Raw genomic sequence first — 13,789 nt, 5'->3', positions numbered from 1 at the left:
TGTAAACTTTTTTAATATCAATATAATGGTTACTACCCCTTAGTAGCTATTAGCTAACCCAAAAAAATTGTGGAAATAATTATATATTATAAATTATATTAATTTTGTTTCAATATTAACAAATAAAAAATTATTATAAAATTGAGTATATATATAGTTAAATTCTTAAATAAATTAAATTAAAAAAATTAAAACTCACTTGTAATAAATTTTAACTTTTATATTGAAAGTTACAAGTAAAATCACACTTAAAAAGTTAAAATTACGACATATGAAACTTATTAAAAGGTAAAAAGTGAGTATAAATGAATGATATAATTATTAATATTATTATTTGCTAAAACATTATTATATTTGTTAAAAAAATATTATTATTTATCTATATGTATTTTTGTTATCGAAAATGGTTCTATTTGTATTATTTTTCTAAAGAAATTACAATATCAATATCAACTTAAATAATCTTCACAAACCTACTGTACAAAATAAATTGTATCGACAGTTTTATCAAAAAATCAGTTTACTTAGTTTCTACTACTACTAAAAAGTAAAATTCTATAGTCCTCCCAAAATATCATATACATTCTTCCTATGAGTAATGCCCAAAAAGTACATGGTTAATGGACACAACACAACCTATTTATCCTACTCCAAACTTAACTAATCTATATTATTTTTTCTTTTAAACAATAACATACTAGTGAAATGCAAAAAGATTCTCAAAGAGATCACGCCCTCCACTAGGGTTTAATGGTTTTAGTTTATAAGATGTTGAAGGGGAAAATTATTGAGAAACCCATTAGTAAAGACAAACAAATTAGGGATGATGATACTGAAAGTGAGAATAGTGGGTTAAATCTCTATTTTGAAACTGAGGGTGAGTCTGAGGATTTTAGCAACAAGGGGAAGACCAAGGGAAAGAGCAAGGGGACTGCTGTGGATTTTGACCTTTCAGACTCTGAGGATGAGTCTTTTGATGATAAAATCATAAAAAGTAAGAAGAGAAAGGGAATGGGTAAGCAAACCCAAAGGACCAAGAAGACCAGTAAGGGCATAGATAAGGTGAAAAGGAAGATTATTATTTCTTTTGATGAGGATTTTGAGGTTGAAAAAATGGATAATAATAAGGGTAAGGAGGAAGATGAAATGTTGGACGGTGACCATGGGGAGAACCTAAACACACACAGAATGCAAAATGAGGCTCAGGAGAACAACATGGGAAATCAAAATGTCTATCATGGTGTCATAGGTAATGACAACATCAAGGGTTTCTGTGAGGTCATTAGCAAAATGGCAAAAGAGATTGGTGACTTGAAGACTGATCTCAATATGATCAAAAAGGCTACTATGGGTGAGAAGCCTCTCTTTGAGAGAGTTAAAGAATTAATGGTTGTTATTAACAAGGTTGAAGCAATTGAGGCAATGGTTAGTAAAATTTTGGAAATGGAAAAGAAGGTGAAGGAGATGGAAGGGATCAGAGATGATAAAGGTTTGGAAACTAACCTGAACAATCTGGTCAATAGAGTGGATAAAATGGAGCTTATTGTGAAGAGGATTGTTGAGCAAAACTTCCAGATCCTTAAGGCCATTGTTGACCATGTTAACATGCTGATAAATAAATTTGAACAGATTAAAGGCAAGGAGAATGAGAAGGATCAGACTGAGAAGAAGGGTCATGAAAAAAGAACAAGGGCCAACACTCGGAAACAGGTTGGTATCAAGGAAAAAGAGCTAGATGATATGAAAAACTTTGCGGTCAATATGAAGTAGATGGTGGTCCATGCGGAAGAACTCATAAGAAACATCTTGTTGTCCTTGTCCTTGTGCTGTCTTGGTGCTGTCTTTGTGTTGTCCTTAGGCTGTCTAGTGTTGTTCTCTTTGTCTTGTGATCCCTTTTTGTTTTAACTGGGATATGTTCTTTGTATGGGTGTCCAGGCACTGTTATTTCTTGCCTCTTTAATGCTTTATCTTTCTCCTGCTATGTTACAAGGTTCCAGGTTCCTTTCAAAAACCCATTTTTAATTAATCAAAACATACTAGATTAATTAAAGAAACAATTTATGATCCTATTTCTTGTATCATTTAATTAGAATACAAGATGGAAATTAATCTACTTAGAACAATGGTTTATTATGATATTCAAACAACGAGCATAACATGCCATTGCATACCCGAGTTTCTCTTTCTTGTTTTTGTATTGTATTCTCCTAGCCCCCTAATACTTGTACTTGTATACATACCCACATAACTAGATGCACGATGTAAGATTTATTGAAAGTTAGGGTTGAAAGTTAGGTACATGTTCATATAGATAGGTCACCTCAATACATTAGCTAGATAAATCGACAAAAGTTAGTTTCATTCAAGAATTTATAAAGAGGACAAAGTACACATAACGTTGGGTTGTAAACTAATTTTATTTTAATTCTTATAAAGACAAGTCCTAAGGGTCGAACCTATGCCTTGAGGGCTTGCCACTAATGGCCTTGCCTACTTCAAGCACAAAGACATCATAGTATGATTATTCAATTTAAAACCATTTCTTATGAAAATTCAATAATGGGTACACAACCCTTTCTATGGTCTAGTTCCCTAGATAGTTTTCTCGTCAGCTGCCACCCACTTAGGAGAACGAGCGATGGAAATTTGGTTAAGGATATACTATGCCAATATAGTAAGAAAGTTTACTTAAGTATTAATTTTGCATGTGAATAATTCCATATTCATTTATAAACTAAGTTTACTTCTAGCAAGACTCCACATGGTGTAGGAATTACAAGTTATCGTTGACCATAAGCATGAATAAATTTCTACAAGAATTGGATTAATGAATAGCAAAATTGATCTCTGAGAGTGGGTACACAAACTCATAAGATGACAATAACTTGACTTAAGTAATTATATTATGAGTTTCTAACCATAGATTCTTAAAATGACCGCCACACAAATTAATGGATATTAAGACAATAAACTAGTCAATTTTAAGGTATACCAATAATTAATTAATTGAAAACTAAGGAATATTTACTTCCTATAATTTTTTTTAAATTTTTTTTATGTAGGACTAATTATCGCAACAACCATATACTATAATTAATATTGTATTGATCCAAAATACAATAAATATCATATGGCTTATTACAATCAATTTAAATGCTATTATAAAGATCTCAAATTATAAAGCAATGTCTTTATAGTAGTTGCATCAACATTTCATAAAATTAGATAACAACACAATATCTATGAAATCAACTAACATCTTTCAATTCATAGAAATTAATCATTAAATATTCAAAGAACTTATAATCCAACATGGTAAATGCTAGAAGGGTGTTTATCTAATTTCGATTGAGCACCAAATCAATAACTCTCTAGTGCTAGTACATCATGATGCTGACACAATTACATAGATATAAGCAGATGGGGAGTGTGGAACAATCTATACCCTTATCAATGTAATATAATGATAAAATAATGATATTTAAAATTAGAATGAATCAATCTCATATTAGCTATTGTAAATCTAACCAATGATAAGCATATTGTACACTTTAGGACCTATGTTAAGACTATATTGTTGTGCGAGGAAAAGTTTCACCGTCGAGATAGGAAATCAAGTGGAGATAACATATATATAATGATAAAGGAATCCACAACATGAAACAACAAATTCAACCTTGAATCACAACTAAGAGTAAATGTGGAATAAGCTCCCTTAACACAAGGTCGAAACCTCTCTTCCTTAAGTAGATATTCCTTTCATAAGATTCTTCTCTTTTAGGTAAGTGGAATTTGTACAAGGTGTCCATTAGTAATAAAGTTATTATTTAATTAAATAGATAATACTTAAGCATTTATACAACATTCCTTACAAGACAATAGTGCAAGTGATGTAGTAATAATATTCACCATACTATAACTCTATTTGAATTGAGAATATGTCTTAATGTTGATACCCAAGAGCATATCTTAAAGCATAAGCCATAATGTCGATTTATTCAGAATCCCTAAGCGAGTCTACCAAAATGGAAATATTATTATTGTACTTATCTTGCATAAATTTTTCCATACACACCAATAAATAAATTAAACCAAAATAAAAAGAACATTCACTATTATACTCGCTAACATTTGGATATACATACATGCAAATACACTTTTATACTTTTCTTAAAAGTTCGACATTAATTAGTGAGTTTAACTAAACATTTCCTTAATCAAATTAATAAATTACTAAAATAAAATGACTTTATTGTTGTTTATGAGATGGCATAAAGGAAATTAGAGTCATTGAATTTTCTTATACTATTCCATGTTGATATCCCTATTTTACCTTGGCTCTCATTGTGCCTACAAGCTCCTTTTCTTCTCTCACCATATGTTGCCCACAAGTAAAACAAGTGCAAACCTTACTACGTTTACTCGTTAAGTCATTCATATTTATATTGGAGACGGACAAAATTAAAGGTTTTTATTCACCGAATAATTAGATAGATGCTACTATTTTGAACCAGCGAAAAGGGGACTGACTTAACAACTGGTGGCCTCACGATGAGATCATTTGAAACATAACATACTAACCAAATTTCAAAGCAAGGGTGAAGACTTAGCATAAAAGGGGTCACTGATAGAACCCCAAAAGATACATAAAAATTTATAAATATAAGTCAAATCCCCTGCATCAAATATAAGATTTCATACTCATGAACATATTAAACGTTGCACATACTATTTGCAAACAAGAGCCTAACTACACAATGTAGGTTCCCCTAAACACATACTCTTATTCAAAGAAAATAAACTAAAGTTAAAGTATATTCTATGAATTTAGTATATAACAAGATTAAATATAATTTAAATATATATTTTATATATTAAAAAACATAAATAAATATTTTACATACAATATAATAATGAGGGATAAATTTTATAAGAAATAATATAAACTCATGAAAGGGATTAAGCATCTGCAGGACAACGGGATAAATTTTATAAGAAATAATAAAAATTCATTGAAGAGATTAAGCGTCTCACAGCAGGAAAAGCATTAAACCTTACTGCTAAATATTTTGAAACCCTAGGTATAGCCAATCTGCTTCAAACGAAATTCACAGTGATTTGAAACGGTCCGAGAAAAACACGAGCAGAGGCGAGAAAAACGTGTTCAAAAAATCCAACGGATGGCCGCATTGCAATGTCTTTCCATGTATATGGTCCGTGGATTCAAACACCGATTCGTGTTTGAAACTAACCTAGCCGTTGAGTGTTCTAGAATGTTTGAAACGGAAGGAAAATTCAAAATTCAAATTTCAAATTCCATGGAGCGTGCAAAAGTATGATTATATATAACCCTCAGCATTTGTAGACCAGGTACAGATAACGTTTTTTCTTTTAATTTTCTCTTTTGCCAATACTTTGTTCTGTTTTTTAATAATTTCTTTCATTATGTTTTTTTTTTCACAATGCTTTGTTCTGCATTTTTTCTATTTCTTGGCTTTTCCATTTTCTGTATGAGTTTGTCTGCAGTGTGCACACTGGTCTGTCTGTCCATGATTTCAATCTGTTATTTGTGAAACATTTTGTGTGTCTGTCATGATTTTTATCTATTATTTTTTTTTGTTTTTCACATTGTGTGTGGCAGAGGATGAAGAGGCAAAGCATAGGAAAAGGCAGGGATCAGGAAATAGAAATTGAATGAGGGCAAAATTCTTCTTGCAGGTAATTCTTCTTATTGATTATCTTTATTCTTTATGTTTTCCTTATATTTATGTAGTAACAGAGGCAGAGTAGAGGATTTGTTTACCCTGCCAGAATGAATAGGAACCACAGATTTTCCAATGAAAACTAAAGGATTGTTTGCCTTACCAGAATTAATAGGAATCCCAGATCTTCCTATTTAAGATATCTTTATCCTAAAAACTAATGGATTGTTTGCTGCACCTGATTGAATAAGAACCACAAATTGTTTATACATGGACAGTTGGACAATAATAAAAAATAACCATCTACCCTTGGAGCTGTCAGCCCTAGTTTATTTATCCTTAGCATCATTATCTTTATTTCTTTTGGCTTGCCTACTCTTCACGGTGCTATGATGACAGTGGTGGGCATTATATGTTAGATATTTGATATGATTTAATGTTTTTGATGTAATCAGTCTTTTATCTTGGTATAATTTACTGTTCAAATTATAAATTTATAGATAAAACGTTTTAGATTTGACCACTTCAAAGGACATTGTTCTCTTAATATTTAAGTTAACACACTATGTTTTATTTTTCTTGGAAATAAATATTTCTGTTTGTTTTAATTTTTAATAGGTTAGCTCATGTTTATTTTTATATTCAGTTGTCATGGCACTGTCAACGGATTCATGGGTGGGTCCATTTCTAAGAGGAGGCAAGCATTTCATGACTCCCTCTGAACCTGCTCACAGGTGAACTGCATCATCAACTTAGGTTTTTCCTTTTTCATTTATCTTTTCCTATTTAAAAACTTAAGGTGTGGAGTTTTGACTTTTGCATGTATTTTTTATCCTTTGACAATATAAACTGACATTGCATACTTTTGTTGACTCAAGACAAAGTCTACATCTCAAAATAATAGAAAACAAATATCAATTCAAAATATGCAAATGTATAAGCTCCACTAAAACTATCCATTAAATTCTAAATTACATAGTTGGCAATGGAATAGCAACCTCAAACGAAGTGTACAAACCCAAATCAAGTACGTAAAATGTGGGATGATATATTTAGGCTTGTGATTTTCGTTTTCTTTTTAACGCTCTTCCTTTTTTCATTTTTTAAGTTTTGAATATTTATTAGGTGGATGTCATTGTTTTACTCAAGAAAAAAGTTTTTGGATTGGGATGTCTTAATTCTAGGTAAATCACAAATGTTTTAGGTCATTATGTTCCAATATATTCTGTATTTAAAATTTTTTTTGGTCAAGTTTTGGAATGTTATGACTGACAAACAGCTATCGGGATTGTTTGTGGGTTGTAGAAACACAGAGAAACTGCAGTCATTGAAGTTGACGTGTTTGGTGAGGTTGGCATGAATGATTACAAATGGGACCTGGTATGTACACGTGCCTAATGTTTTAGATTGTTTTACCTGATCAATTTGTGTGACTACCATGCTTTGTTCTATGCGTTTCTTATGTATACCCTTCATTTTCTATGATGAATTTTTAAAAATAATTTTATAGATTTGGAGTCTTTAATCATTATTTGTTGCTTTGAATATAAAAGAACTGCAATAAAACTTGAGATTGATAGTTTAAGTCATTTGTGTGATAATTTATTACATTGTAATTTTCTTTCTCTTCTCTATACAAAAATGTCCTCGCACATCCATTTTGTCTAACAAACTGACTGATAACTCTTTGAAAGAACATTTATCATATTGATTTTCCGGAATCTTTTTTATGATTTAATAATTTGATTTCGTTCCCATAATGACAGGAACTAGATTCCTAGTGATAAAGAATATCTTTTCTTATAACCACCAATAGCAATTATGCTGTCTTCACCCTCTGTTTAGTGTACATTATCTACCTGAAGGCCATAGGTCGCTGGTTAGGAGCCAGCTGAAGATAAATGTAGTAGACAAGCAATAAAAATAGTTAAAAGAGTGAAATATAGAACTGTTTAAAAATTTAAGCAAGCTCTTGAAGAAGAAAATAAAAATAGTTTAAAGAGTGAAACATAGAACCGTTTTAAAATTTAAGCAAGCTCTTGAAGAAGAAAGAATAAGAAGCATAAAGGCTTTAACATTGTATTTCACTCAGTGTATTGGTATACCAATGAAGAAAAAATAGAACACGTAAAATGAATGAAATAGACTGGCTAAAATCAGACTTGAATCATACCAACAATAAAAAAAAGTGGAGCCAAATTTTTGACATAGACACTAGATTGAAAGTCATTCCACAAGGGAAAAATGCAGATGCCACGATGGTCCAATATCCCTTATTTAATTGCAAATTATTGTTCTTTAATAGTGGTGCATCCTTACATTGAATGGAAGACACTAGAGAATGAACCCACTAATCCAGATCCAGCCCTGTGTAGTTTCTGTTCTATCACGCAGGTCTACTATCTGAGCATGCGTTGTTTTGATATTATGATTCAAGAGTTTTATATTGCACACATAGTGGAACATTAAGCCTACCTAGTAGACCCTCTTGGTTGTGTTGGACACCTATGTGAAGCACGTGAATTAATTGAATAGATGCTATGCAACCTACTTGTTTGGGGGGCTTTCATTAGTGCATGTAGAGTTTGTAGTAACTTAAAGCTGGACGAGCTTTCCGTAGAGTGTTTGTTTACATTAGCACCTGAAACACCTGGGTATTATGTGCTGCTTTCAAATATTTATGCAGAAGTTAATAGTTGGGATGTTGCCCTTGTAATATGAAAGTTGATGAATGAGAGGGGATTGAAAAAGAAATTGCATTGCAGTGTGATTGAGTTAAAGAGCAGATTGCATTTTTTTCTTATCGATGACAGATCCCACCCACAATTTGATGAAACTTATGCAAAGTTGGATAGACCAAAGGCTGAAGAGAGAAGCATGTAATATACCATGATTGCCATACATAAAAGACCAAATACTGACAACGGAAGCAGGTTATTTACCATAATGGCCATACATAAAAGCATTGCATATCTAAAAATTCACAATCCATGAAGAGGCTGGATAGTAACTACCCAGATCCATCCCCCACCTTTCATCCCCCATGATTGACCTGCCAAAGTTTTCTGCACGGTGCACATATCATTTAATGATGGCTATTGTTACATCCAGATGGCTCAAAATGGTTCTTATATTATGTTACTATCTAGAAGCCTGAATGCCCCCTCTGTTTCTTCTCTTATACAACTTTCATTTGTTATGCATCCATTCTCTGCTGGATTTTGCTTGCTTTCAACTAAAAAACAAACCTTTCCAGGCTCTCTTGGACCTTGCTAGGCTAGTTGTGGCATTTACAATATTTTGTTTTGCATGGAATGGATGCTCCATGAATTGCTTATCATCTTTGTCACAACTACTTATTTCAGAAGAGACAGACTGAACAACTTCCTCTGCAATGCTCATACTTTGTTCTGAAGTATGACTTCCACCTTTGTCTCTGTTATCATCTATTTCATAACCTGCAGAAACAGAGCCTTCACCATCTAAGTTGAAAGTTATCCATGTCGGCTTTGGGAATCTCTGTGAGTCCACTCTTCTAGAAATCCCCATCTCATCTTCTAAAGGAAGGTTATCTCCTTGACTTGATCCATGTGAGAAACTGTTACCATTTGGCTTACTGGGATCTTGGTCTGCATGTGATTTTCCTTGGCCATTGTAAACAGATTCTCTTGTATCAATTTCTCTAGACTTTTTGGATGTTGCTTTCTTAATATCATCCTGCAATGGCTTGGTATTTCCTTTTAAACAAGAAGTTTGCGCATTTAGAAACCAACTTAGTCTGAGTAATATCTTGTGATACAGATGATACTGCTGCATCAAATGACACTATTTCATTGTTCACACCCAAACTCTTCTTTTCTTCATCATAAGTAGGACCATTTCCATAATCTTCCGTTGAAGACTTGGATATGGTTTCAGTAGAAGATTTTTTATGTTTGGTTCTTTGAGAAAACCCATTGTGGAGTTGGCGCAAACCCAGATTGCTAGGAGGACTCTTTTTGAAATTCTTTGAGTATTTAGGCCACCTGGACTTTCACCCAAGTCTATGCAGATCGCATCCTCATTTTCTTCTTCACTAAAGATGGGACTTTTCATAATCTCATCTACTGAGAGATTATCAATCTCCTCACAAATTGTACTAGCTCCATCCTTGTCAGAATTGTTCTCATATATTCCATTTCACTTTCGAATACATCCCTTACTTGGGCTGATGAGAATGCACCAGAGAATGCTGGAAGATGAGGTCTGATAGAGAACTCGGAGCCATAACCATCTTCTCCAATTTCATTAGTTCCATCGCTCTCCTGCACTGTGTCATCACGCCGTTCTCCAGAATCACTCAAGTATTGAGGAGAAACATGAATAATGCTTACCATTCCAGTTCCTGTATTTTCCTTATTTTGGAGACAGCCCAGAACAGAGTCTTTTATAAAAAGGCATCCTAAACCTGTTGGATCTGATCCAAATACCTTGTAAAAAGATGTGATGGTAAAATCAGGCGTAAAGAGTGATAGTTCAAGGGAATCCATGTCTTTAGGACCCAAAGCACATGTCATGTCCCCTCCTTGATCGCTATATGCATCCTAAAAGAAGCAATTATTATTAATAATTAATATAATAATTAAACAACAAATGAATATTGGAGATCTATTTATTTATTAAATATTATTATTTGATTAATATATTTCTAATAATATTCTTAAAATTTTATATTATTATTTGATTAATATTTAATGGTTCTGGAGAATTTCCTCTGTTATCTTTTGCTATTACTGACTATGGGAATTCTACAATAAATGAATCCTCGCTGCCGGCAAAGTATCGAGCTATGCTGAATACCAAAACTCCTTCCGTATACCACCACCAAAGATTCATCCGATGAAGACCTGTCACATACATGGCTGGAGAAAACCGGCTAAGCATCGATCGTCATACATTGTGAAGGTCCCGGTACCGAATTAGTATCGATAGTGAATAGCGATTATGGATAAATACATTGTAATCGCCAGAAGATCAATTAACGTGGCATGGAGGAAGGTTAATAATAATCCTAGCAACTCGTATAAGCTATCTAATCGATAAATAAACTCATCAATTACCAAACATAATATTGTTATGAAGAAACGCAATGTTAATAAGGAAGTGCGATTACGGAAGGAACATGCCCATTCCAACCGATGGTTGCAACTGTCGGATAACCACAAGTTATATAATGAGAATCGATTGGGGGAAAAGGAAGGGGGAAAAACGACGCCCAGATTATACCCAAACGGAAGAAGGAATCTGATTCAGGAAGACGATATCAGAATACCATCCATTCTCTGTATACATATTCTACATATTAAGGATATATTTCAGTCCCAGAACATAGTGTATATATCAGAGAACTAGCCCATTCTCTGTATTAGTATTTTGTGTATTTAAGGATATATTTTCAGTCTTAGACATAAGTAGGTACACCAGAAGATTAGCATATTCCTGCATAAATGTTCCGTGTATTGAAGATACAGTGTCAGATTCAGAACAGATCAGATCTGTTATTAAATTACTGGCAGTACCATCCTTGTTCTAGGTGGTATGCTCTACGTAGAGAGTCAATAGCTTGACTGAATTGCACAGGCAACTGCGTACAACATATTTAGAGAGTCAATAGCCTGACCGAGTAACCAGTTATAATATTAATCACCCCTAAGCGACCACATTCAGGTTGACATAATATCGATGGACCAAACATAGCACCATTTCTACAAGTAATAAATATTGATTGCAGATTGTCACTGTGAGTCAGTGATTGCATAACCAAACTGTCTCTGGGGTGGTAGAAATCACTTCTCACATTGTTTATATCCTACTGCATATTAGACATCACAATTGCCATATAATTATCATCACAGTATATATCTATACTGAAGGTATATCAAAGATCAAATCTGAAATAGAATTATCTCCCGTTGCTTAAAATTATACTCTCTTGTCATGTTAGGAGGAGGAGGTTGAAGTAATTATCCCAGCTTTCCTTCATTTCCAAAAAAGGAGCAACACAGTGTCTACCATAGGCGATTTCTTTTGTTAATAATTTGCAACAGCAATCTTTATATCTGGGGTAGTTGAGAACTGTTGTTAAGTTACTGGCAGTAACATACTTGTTCTCAGTAGTGCCAGTCCCAGCTTGTCTTACATCAATATCCTTCTATTATTTTCTTATGTTCTAAAACTGAGATTTTAGACAGATTATAAGAGGATCCCAACTGGGGACATTACAGCACCTGCATCCAGCAATACATGCCACCTGTTCTGCTGTGCAAGAAACATCCATTGGTAGGAATAATTGGCTCCAGTCACCTTGGACTGGGCAGGAGAAACAAAAAGAGCTAGCGCTGAGTCCTTTTTCCTTCTTTTCTTATGCTGAAGTTGTTTCCTAAGCTCACAGCTACATAGTCTGAGTGTTGGCCACTTGAACCAAGCACTGTGTCCTTTGGCACCCTTCTTCCTTGCAGTTTGTGCCATACAATTAATTGATTCAATTTCATAGTCATACACAGTTATTAGCCTCCTATTTTGATGAAATGGATGGGCTTCTTCAAGAAGATTGAAAGCGGAGCCTCTACTAAAAGTGAATACCATGCTGTACTCACTCTGAGGAATGCTAAGATAATCCATTATCCTATTCCTGATAGCATACTCAACAGTACCTTCCTCGAGCAGCCCATTTAGTGCATGTGAGCTCAAGTTTGCAGATATTGCTGACAAACTAAACGAAGAAGCTTCCCAATGCTGGAACTGCTGCAGGTAAGAAAAGAGCCCAAATCCACAATAATCTGAGCAGACTTTCAAAGTTTCTTCTAGATGCCCATATTCATCACTTCTGATCTCATCCACTTTCTCTGTACTATCAAATTTTGGATACATTTTCTTGAACTTGGCATAGGCCTCATCTAGCCCAAGAATACTCTCACTGTTGAAAAACCTCTCAGCAGGCTGTGCAGTGGCTGTCAAAAGTCTCTCTGAGCCTTCAGACGAACTAGGGCCCTGGAATGCAACATCCCAGATTTGGTCCCTAGAGTCACAACAACGATCTCTTCTTCATCATCGCAACCTATGTGAAGCACATGAATTAATTGAATAGATGGCTCTGCAACCTACTTGTTTTGGGGGCTTGCATTAGCGCATGTAGAGTTTGTCGTAACATAAATCTGGACGAGCTTTCTGTAGAGTGTCTGTTTACATTAGCACCTGAAACACGTAGGTAGTATGTGCTGCTTTCAAATATTTATGCAAAGCTGATAGTTGAGATGGTGCCCCAATCATATGAAAGTTGATGAATGAGAGGGGATTGAAAAAGAAATTGCAATGCAGAGTGATTGATTGAAAGAGCAGAGTGCATTTTTTCTTATTGATGACAGATCCCACCCACAATTCGATGAAATCTATGTAAAGTTGGATAAGCCAAAGACTGACGAGGGAAGCATGTTATGTACCATAATTTCCATACATAAAAGACCAAAGAATGACGAGGGAAGCAGGTTATGTACCATAATGGCCATACATAAAAGCATTGCATATCTAAAAATTCACAATCCTCGAAGAACAGGCCGGATTGTAACTACCCAGATCCATCCCTCATCTTTCATCTCCCATGATTGACTTGTCAAAGTTTTCTGCACGGTGCACATATCATCCAATGATGGCTATTGTTACATCTGGATGGCTCAAAATGGTTCTGATACTATGTTACTACCTGGATGACTTAGGACTAGCCTTGCAAGGCTAGCAACCCAGATGGGCAGTTCAATTTATTGGATTTTAAGCTTGTATATGATATGAGAATGCTTTCTTGGTTTACAATTTTTATGCCCTTTAATCTGTGATTTAGTAGTTGCTTTATTGTGACTACTTAATCATCTTTAACCAATATAGACAACAACTTACATATTCAGCATTAGCAGTAGTCCCGAAATCTCTAATCATTGTTTGAACTTTGACAGCAATGGTTAAAGTCATCGGTTGCACAGAGTACATCTTATGAATGTTCTCTGTTGCAGGTTTAGTTTTAAAATAAAGTACCAATGAGTTTTGGAGCCACATTT

General features: G+C 34.0%; 1 pseudogene; it reads right to left on the bottom strand.

Moving 5' to 3' along the window:
- Nucleotides 1-9,407: 9,407 nt before the first annotated feature.
- Nucleotides 9,408-12,745, bottom strand: LOC131027144 (molybdenum cofactor sulfurase-like; annotated as a pseudogene).
- Between the last annotated feature and the right edge of the window lie 1,044 nt (nt 12,746-13,789).

Source organism: Cryptomeria japonica, chromosome 10, assembly GCF_030272615.1.
Source record: "Cryptomeria japonica chromosome 10, Sugi_1.0, whole genome shotgun sequence".
Taxonomy (NCBI): domain Eukaryota; kingdom Viridiplantae; phylum Streptophyta; class Pinopsida; order Cupressales; family Cupressaceae; genus Cryptomeria; species Cryptomeria japonica.
The sequence above is the reverse complement of the archived record's forward strand: the minus strand, read 5'-3'. Positions and strand labels throughout refer to the sequence as shown.